This window comes from Nomascus leucogenys, chromosome 13 (assembly GCF_006542625.1).
Source record: "Nomascus leucogenys isolate Asia chromosome 13, Asia_NLE_v1, whole genome shotgun sequence".
Lineage (NCBI taxonomy): Eukaryota > Metazoa > Chordata > Mammalia > Primates > Hylobatidae > Nomascus > Nomascus leucogenys.
In genome coordinates this window covers 87,416,780-87,426,581 of record NC_044393.1, presented here as the reverse complement: position 1 = coordinate 87,426,581, position 9,802 = coordinate 87,416,780, and positions in this window count along the sequence as shown.

Genomic DNA, 9,802 nt, shown 5'->3' with positions numbered 1-9,802 from the left:
AAAAAAAAAAAATTGAACCACAATGCAATGTCTTATAATAGGGTTCTTCATAGGTTGTTAGATCTCCACACACAGTTTTGTAAAGAGTAACTTGCTGGAATACTATGCAGCCATAAAAAAGGATGAATTCATGTCCTTTTTAGGGACATGGATGAAGCTGGAAACCATCACTCTGAGCAAACTATCGCAAGGATAGAAAACCAAACACCACATATTCTCACTCATAGGTGGGAACTGAACAATGAGAACACCTGGACACAGGGTGGGGAAGATCACACACCGGGGCCTGTCCTGGAGTGGGGAGAGGGGGGAGGGATAGCATTAGGAGGAATACCTAATGTAAATGACAAGTTAATGGGTGCAGCACAGCAACATGGCACATGTATACATATGTAACAAACCTGCACATTGTGCACATGTACCCCAGAACTTGAAGTATAATGATAAAAAAACAGTAACTTGCACATGAAGAGCCCAATAACCAAGATAGTTTTCCTTGTACTTAGTCTAAAAATGTTATCTAGCTACCCATGAGTATCAGACAAAGTGTCCTTGAAAGAAATCTATGAACTTTCTTCAAGTTCCCTCGAGCAAGATTGAAGTAAACTTTGACTCTGCTTACAATAAATTGTTACCTTAACAATTATTTGAACAACACTGAGAGATAAGTAATGTAAATATTGGTATGCTCACTCTTTAGATAAGGAAACTGAGATTCAGAAAAGTTCACTTTTCCAAGGACAAAGAGCTCTAGTTGAATAACTGGAAGAACATTAGTAGAATCTAGATCATGTAATGCTAAGCTGTGTTTTGTTTCCTCTGCACCAGCTGCTTCTCCACAACCTTTGTTTCCTTACTAGGTGATAGAAATGTCAATGATTTCAACCCCACAGAAACCAAAGTCTCTGTGCATTGTGTAGTAGACACTGTCTTACCTTGATATTGTTCTTTTAACTTGAGATATGCACAGTGAAAGAAAAACTATTTGTTCCTCACTCTTACCCTTTGTGGGTCATCCTAGTATACGGTTATTGTATTAGAATATCACACTACTAGAGATTTACTATGGGCAAACTCAGTTCATGTATGAGAAACTATTTTAAGACCACTTAATTGTATTCACTTAGGGGGAAGGAAATTTATCAGACTGGATACAAAAGGCATATGAAACCCTGGCTTGCAAGATATGATATCTCTTCTTTGTGAGCCAGACCACTGATATGTCTCGTATTCTATGTACATTTCTGTTTTATCGTTCAATAAAGAATTTTTAAAATTTTTGGTCTGTTTCAACTCCACCTGAGGGAAGCCAGAAAAAGGCTTTTGTGCATTCTTGCTCTAGAGAGTTAACTTGGAAGCAGGTTAACCCTGTAGTCAGGATGGTGATAGGTGTAATGAAAGTCACAAGCAGAGTGTAACCCAAAGGGAAGTTGACACGCCAGTTAATTTGGTGACATCAAGTTCATTAACTAGCACATAAGATGACATGTGGGTTGAGAGCTGGCTTTCTCAGTGAGCTCTAACTTGGTAAGACTCATACCATTAATGTAAAACAACAGTAAAGGAGCTTTTGATTCATTAAGAAAAATTTGGGTCAGGTGCGGTGGTGTGTGCCTGTAATCCCAGCACTTTGGGAGGCCGAGACAGGTGGATCACTTGAGGTTGGGAGTTTGAGACCAGCCTGGCCAACATGGTAAAACCTTGTTTCTGCTAAAAATACAAAAATTAGCCAGGCATAGTGGTGCATGCCTGTAATCCCCGCTACTTAGGAGGCTGAGGGAGGCTGAGGCATGAGAATTACTTGAACCCAGGAGACAGAGGTTGCAGTGAGCAGAGATGGTGCCACTGCACTCCAGCCTGGGTGAAAGAGTGAGACTGCATCTCCAATAAATAAATAAATAAATACATACATACATACATACATACATTTATTGGAAGAGTGACAGTATTAGTTAGGTCAGCACTCTGAAACTGGACCTCTAGAAGCTGGAGAGAAGCATATTAGATGAGAAGCACAGTGATACACCAGATTGCAATGGGCTGATTGACAAAAGGAAAGGTCAAGAAAGATAATCAAGAAAGGGGCCACTTCAGCAAGAAATTAAAAATCACTTCTCCACAATCAATGCAACCAGATTCTCTTCCAAATTTCAGTGCAGCAATTCTGACAAGATTCATTTGGTTAGATACTGGTGAGTCTGAAGCTGAAACAATGGGAGAATTAGAACAACTCAGGAGACCTCCAAATGAGTTAAAGAGTAGTTGAAAAGACTAATGAATTGAGAAGGTGAGAGAGAGGAGAGAGTGGTAACAGAGCCCCAAATCCTCAGTTATCACTGCTGAAATCAATAGGTAATTGACTAAAATTGATAGATGACAAAATAATAATATAATGAAAATAGTAATAACCAATCTATATTAAGTATTAATGTGTCAAGAGCAGTTCTAAGTTCTTGACATGTATTGGCTCGTTCTCTTTTTTTTTTTTTTTTTGAGACAAAGTCTCACTCGTTGCCCAGGCTGGAGTGCAGTGGTGCGATCTCAGCTCACTGCAACCCCTGCCTCCCAGGTTCAAGCAATTCACCTGCCTCAGCCTCCCAAATAGCTGGGATCACAGTCATGCGCCACCACGCCCTGCTAATTTTTGTATTTTTAGTAGAGATGGGGTTTTGACATATTGGCCAGGCTGGTCTTGAACTCCTGGCCTCAAGTGATCCACCTGCCTCGGCCTCCCAAATTGCTGGGATTATGGGCGAGAGCCACTGTGCTTGGCTTAGTTCATTTACTTCTCTCAATAAGTCCTAGGAGTTGGGAATTATTATTATCTCCTTAAGTATGTTATTTAGATTGATGGAGATAACTAGTAAGAGTTAAAAACTGGCTCCCAGTTGGACATGGTGGCATGCACCTGCTGTCCCAGCTACTTGGGGGAGGCTGAAGTGGAGGATCCCTTGAGCTTAGCGGTTTGAATCTAGACTGGGCAACATAATGAGACTTCTCTAAAAACTTTTTTTTTTTTTAAGTGATTTCCTCTGGAAATGGAACTAAGAGGTCAAGAAGTGTAGGGAAGCATTCTACTGTTTTTATTTAACATGTTTCTGGATTGTATGATTTTTATTTTTATTTATTTAGCCAGTCAAATTTAGCAGGGGGGATTGTCTACCAACTTTAGTTACACTAATGTTAATAAGTTCTGATAACCCACTATCATTGGACCAGCCATGATTTTTGAAAAATCACTCTGGTAATTCATTATCTTGTAAAAATGTGAACATTGCCAACAAAGCTAAGGGCTAAAATACTAAAATCCACCAATATGATCTTCTACCGCCAGCAATAGTAACTATTTTATCATTTAGGTGTATTTTTTCTTGTTGTTGTTGTTTGTTTTTGGAGACAGGGTCTTGCTCTGCCACCACGTGGGAGTGCAGTGGCACAATCATAGCTTACTGTAGCCTCTAACTCCTGGGCTCAAGCGGTGCTCCAACTGTGAGCCACTGAGCCTGGTTAGTTGTGTATTTTTCCAAATATTTCCATCTGTCTTTATATATGTACATACAAACTCTTGAAAATATGTGAGGCCGGGCATGGTGGCTCACGCCCATAATCCCAGCACTTTGGGAGACCAAGGCAGGTGGATTGCTTGAGCCCAGGAGTTTGAGACCAACCTGGGCAACATAGTGAAACCCCATCTCTACACACACACACACACACACACACACACACACACACAAATTTAGCTAGCACACACACAAATCCAAAAATTTCAGCTAGCGCGCACACACACACACACAAATACAAAAAATTTAGCTAGACAAAGTAGCGCACACCTATAGTCCCAGCTACTTGGGAGAATGAGGTGGCCAAATTGCTTGAGCCTAGAGGTAGAGGTTGCAGCAGGCCAAGATTGAGCCACTGCACTCTAGCCCGGGTGACAGAGACCCTGCCTCAAAAAAAAAAGATATGGTATTTTTTTCTATATATGGTATACCATTTGTTATGGGATGAATTGTGTCTCTCCCAAAAAAGATACGTTGAAGTCCTAACCCCCAGTACATCAGAATGTTACCCTATTTGGAAACAGGGTCTTTACAGATAATGAAGGTTGTTAGGATGGGCCCTAATCCAGTATGACTGGTGTCCTTTTTTTTTTTTTTGAGACAGAGTTTCACTCTGTCGCCCAGGTTGGTGTACAGTGGCGCGATCTTGGCTCACGGCAACATCCACCTCCCAGGTTCAAGCAATTCTCTTGCCTCAGCCTCCCAAGTAGCTGAAATTATAGGCACCTGCCACTACGCTGGGCTAATTTTTGTATTTTTAGTAGAGATGAGTTTTCGCTGTGTTGGCCAGGCTGGTCTCGAACTCCTGACCTCAAGTGATCTGCCCACCTTGGCCTCCCAAAGTGCTGGGATTACAGGCATGAGCCACTGTGCCCGGCCAGTGGTGTCCTTTTAGAAAGGAGGAATCTGGACACAGAAACAGACAAGCACAGAGGAAAGGTGATGAGAAGACACAGAGGGAGAATGCCACGTGAAAAAGGAGCATTGGAGTTGTGCTGTCACAAGCCAAGGAACACCAGGGGCCACCAAAAGCCAGGAAGATTCAGCAGGTGCGGGGTTCTGCCAGCACCTTGAGCTCCGACTTTTAGCCTCTAGAACAGTGAGATCATATATAAGTTTATGTTAGCCAGCCATGTCCAACTCTTTGAATGAAAAGACTTTTTTGCTTACCTATAGTGGCAGATATCACGAAAATTATGCGCGGACCTTTTTGATTTTCTTTAGCTCATCAGCTATTGTTAGTGTATTTTATGTGTGGCCCAAGACAATTCTTCTTCCAAAGTGGCCCAGGGAAGCCAAAGGTCAGGCACCCATGTCTAGTTTGTGGTGGCTTATTAAGGAAGCCCTAGGAGACTGATACACTAGTCTATGTATCTTTAGGCTTCCTGCTTTATTTTTCTTTCCTTTTTTTTTTTTTTTTTTTGAGACAGTCTCGCTCCACCACCCAGGCTGGAGTGCAGTAGCGCAATCTCAGCTCACTACAACCTCTGCCTCCCGGGTTCAAGCAATCCTCCTGTGTCAGCCTCCTGAGTAACTGGGATTACAGGTGCCTGCCACCACACCTGGCTAATTTTTGTATTTTTAGTAGACACAGGGTTTCCCATCTTGGCCAGACTGGTCTTGAACTCCAGACCTCAGGTGATCTGCCTGCCTCGGCCTCCCAAAGTGCTGGGATTACAGGCATGAACCACCGTGCCCGACACTACCTCCTTTATTTGTTTATTTATTTAAGACACAGTTTCACTCTTGTTGCCCAGGCTAGAGTGCAATGGCGTGATCTTGGCTAACTGCAAACTCCACTTCCTGGTTTCAAGTGATTCTCCTGCCTCAGCCTCACAAGTAGCTGGGATTACAGGCGTGCACCATCAAGCCTGGCTAATTTTGTATTTTTAATAGAGACGGGGTTTCACTGTGTTGGCCAGGCTGGTCTTGAACCCCTGAACTCAGGCGATCTGCCTGCCTTGGCCTCCCAAAGTGCTGGGATTACAGACATGAGCCACGGCACCTAGCACTACCTCCTTTTTAAATGTTGCATAATATTGCGTAATATAGCTACAGTTTATGTAGCCATTCCTCTTCTCCGGATGCTGGTTGTTTCTAATGTTTCACGATAAAAATGAGTCAATGAGCCTTTGCACGAGTTTTCTTGCATGTATCTGTTAGTGCCTCTTTAGCATAGATACAAAGATGGGGAACTGCTGGTTCATAAGGTATATGCATTTTGAAAAGTACTAGATATTGCCAAATTGCCCCCGAAGTGGTTTTACTAATTATACTCTTACCAGCAATGTAAGAGACCATCCATTTTCTTATAGCCTCACCAATATGGATATTAGCAAACTTTTAAATCTTTACCAATATATTGGTTGACAGGTGGCATTTCATTCTTGTTTCAGCATTCATTTCCCTGATTACCAGTGAGGGTTGTTATCTTCTCATATGTTTATTGACTATTTATATTTTTCCTCCTATAAATTGCTCATTCATACAATTTGCTTTTCTATTGAGTTATTTGTCTTTTTCTTATTGATATAAAGGAGGCTTAAATATAGATTATCTACAAATAAAAGTACATAAACATTCTGGCTTATAACCTTTTGCCTGTTATATGTATTGCAAATATTTACTATCATCTATGCGTTTTCTTTAATTTTGTTCATAGCATATTTCTGTCGTACAGAAATTTTAAAATTTTCATGTAGTCAAATTTATCAATATTTTAAACTTTTTGTCCTTTGCCTTCGGTATCTTATCAAAGAAGATCTTCCTTGCAGGGTGCAGTAGCTCACACCTGTAATCCTAGCACTTTGGGAGGCCAAGGAGGGAGGATTGCTTGAAGCCAGGAGTTGGAGACCAGCCTGGGCAACATAGCAAGACTCTGCCTCTACAAAAAAATTAGCCAGGCATGATGGCACACATGTAGTTCCTGCTACTTGGGAGGCTGAGGCAGGAGGACCACTGGAGCCCAGGAGGCCAAGGCTGCAGTGAACCATTATCATGCTACTGCACTCCGTCCTGGGTCACAGAGTGAGACCCTGTCTCAAAAAATAAATAATAAAATAAATAAGAATTTAAAAAAAAAACACAGAAAGTTGCATGATTTAAAAAGAAACAATGACATAAAAAAAATCTTAGATTTTGAAATACTATGATAAAAAAGGAATATTTGGAATAAGAAAGGGAGGAAAAATGTACAAATATTTAATATAAATTAATTTTTAATTTTCACTTGCTGTGTTGCCCAGACTGGTCTTGAACTCCTGGGCTCAAGTGAACCTCCCACCTCAGCCTCCCTAAGTGCTGGGATTATAGGCATGAGCCACTGTGCCCAACCAATATAAACTGATGGACACAAAATTTTAACTGGTAAAAAAGTCCTATAGTTAGTAAATATATTTGGAGGAAAAGATAGTTTATAAATAATATAAATATAAAATAAAATTATAAAATTCTACAGCTTACTTTAAGGCCATTATAACAAAAGTTTGTCCATTTTAAACATGGATAAAATTCTAATGGAAGACAGCTGGATGCTTATCTTACACCATACACAAAAGTCAGCTCAAAATGGGTTAATTGAGCTGGGAGCGGTGGCTCACGCTTGCAATCCCAGCACTTTGGGAGGCCCAGGCGGGTGGATCACCTAAGGTCAGGAGTTCCAGACCAGCCTGGCCAACATGGCAAAACCCTGTCTCTATTAAAAATACAAAAATTAGCCAGGCCTGGCGGCACATGCCTGTAATCCCAGCTACTTGGGAGGCTGAGGCAGAAGAATTGCTTGAACCCAGGAGGCGGAGGTTACAGTGAGCTGAGATCGCACCACTGCACTCCAGCCTGGGTGGCAGAGGAAGACTCTATCTCAAAAAAAAAAAAAAAAAAGGGTTAGTGACTTAAATATAAGAACTGAAAACATAAAATTCCTTAGAAGAAAATGCAGGAAAAAGAATCTTGACGTTGACTTTGGTGATGATTTTTGATATGACACCAAAAGTACAGGTTAAAAGAAAGTAAAAATAGACTAGTGGGAAGTGGGAATACAACAAACTAAAAACTTTCTGCACAGCAAAGGAAACAACACAATGAAAAGGAAACATGCAGAATGGGTGAAAATGTTTGCAAAACCATAGATCTGATAGGGATTAAGATCCAAAATACATAAGAAGCTCCTACAACTCAATAGCAAACAAATTAACAAACAAGAAACCCCAAAGAAATATCCTGATTTAAAAATAAGCAAACAGAATGGACACTTCTCCAAAAAAGACATACAAATGGCCGGCAGGTATATGAGAAGGTGCTCAACATGGCTTACCATTAGGGAAATGCAAATCAAAACCGCTGAGATATCACTTCACATCTGTTAGGATGGCTATTATCAAAAAAAGACAAAAGATAACAAGTATTGGTGACGACATGGAGAAAAGGGAACCCTTGCACACTGTTGTTGGGAAAATATATTGGTGCACCCATTCATATGGCAATTCCTCCCAAAAAAAGTGCTAATGGAAGACAGACACAGTTGTGCCATATGTATGTATGTATGTATGTATTTATTTATTTTTGAGACAGAGTCTCACTCTGTCACCCAGGCTGGAGTGCAGTGGCACAATCTCGGCTCACTGCAACCTCTGCAAACTCATCTACAAGGGATAGCATCTTTGTTCACATAGACATACAATTTACTTGAGAGTGTATTATTTTTTAATTGTATGTGTTTGAAGGAATTTAGTTGCCTCCTGGGTTCAAGGGATTCTCCTGCCTCAGCTTCCCGAGTAGCTGGGACTCCAGGTGTGGGCCACCATGCCCGGCTAATCTTTGTATTTTTAGTAGAAATGGGGTTTCACCATGTTGGCCAGGCTGGTCTTGAACCCCTGACCTCAAGTGATCTGCCTGCCTTGGTCTCCCAAAGTGTTGGGATTACATGCATGAGCCACCATGCCTGGCCAGTTGTGCCTTATGATGGCAATGTGAACACATGGAAGGGAGCCGCAGCATAAGCCTTTTGGGAAAAGCCTACGCATTGAACATGGCAAGAAATCCTTGTAGCCACCAACACTGAGGAGCACAAAGACTTTACACTATAAGCGTTCTTTCTACAGAAAAGTAGAAATTTTATTTGGAAAGGATTCCACAAGAGAATTTGTGATCCAATACATATGTAACAAACCTGCACATTGTGCACATGTACCCTAAAACCTAAAGTATAATAATAAAAATACAAATAAAAATAAAAATAAAAAAAGAATTTGTGATCCAAGAAAAAAATTAAGGTATCCAGGGGGCCTAATTGAACAAGAATAATGAAGAGATGAAACTAAGGTAAAATAGGCTGGGCATGGTGGCTCACACCTATAATCCCAGCACTTTGGGAAGCTGAGGTGGGCAGATCACCTGAGGTCAGGAGTTTGAGACGAGTCTGACCAACGTGGAGAAATCCTGTCTCTACTAAAAATACAAAATTAGCTGGGCGTGGTGTCATATGCCTGTAATCCCAGGTACTCGTAAAGCTGAGGCAGGAGAATCGCTTGAGCCTGAGATGCAGAGGTTGCAGTGAGCCAAGACTGTGCCATTGCACTCCAGTCTGGGCAAAAGAGCGAAACTCCATCTCAAAAAAAAAAGAAAGAAAGAAAAGAAAAGAAAAAGAAAATAAGGTAAAATGTAGCCAGGAGAACATTTCTAAGTATTTCAGTCTCACAAACATTACAGAAGCACCCCAGGTAGGAACGTTATAGTCAGGAGTAATAAAATTCATTCACTGTGAAATTTTTCTACCAGCCTTCGTGAAGACTTTGAAAACCATCAGTGGTTCGTTGGCATCACAACATGGTTAAATTTAAATTTTAATTTATGTTCGGTTTGGAGCTCCAGCTTTCCATAGTTTAACTTGAAAAATGGACTTGCCCCCAAAGAAAAGCCTATCTTTTATTACAAGAATAAATTAAGGATTTAAAATATTCATCTGGAATAGTACTACAGAATAAAATCCTAGATAACTAAAGAATCAAAAAAAGCACTGCCCAGTGGTCATGTTATAAGAGATATACAAACATCTGTCTGAGCACTAATAAATTGAATAAATTTAGAATCAATTCCCTATGAGAATCATGAAGAGAAAAATCTGCATGTTATAGAAAGAGCATGAACGCTTAAGGGTCTGAAAAAATGGTTTTAATGCACTTCTAGCTGGGCAGATCTTGTGGGAATATGATTCTTAGGCAATCACTGAGACTGAGTTTTTTTAT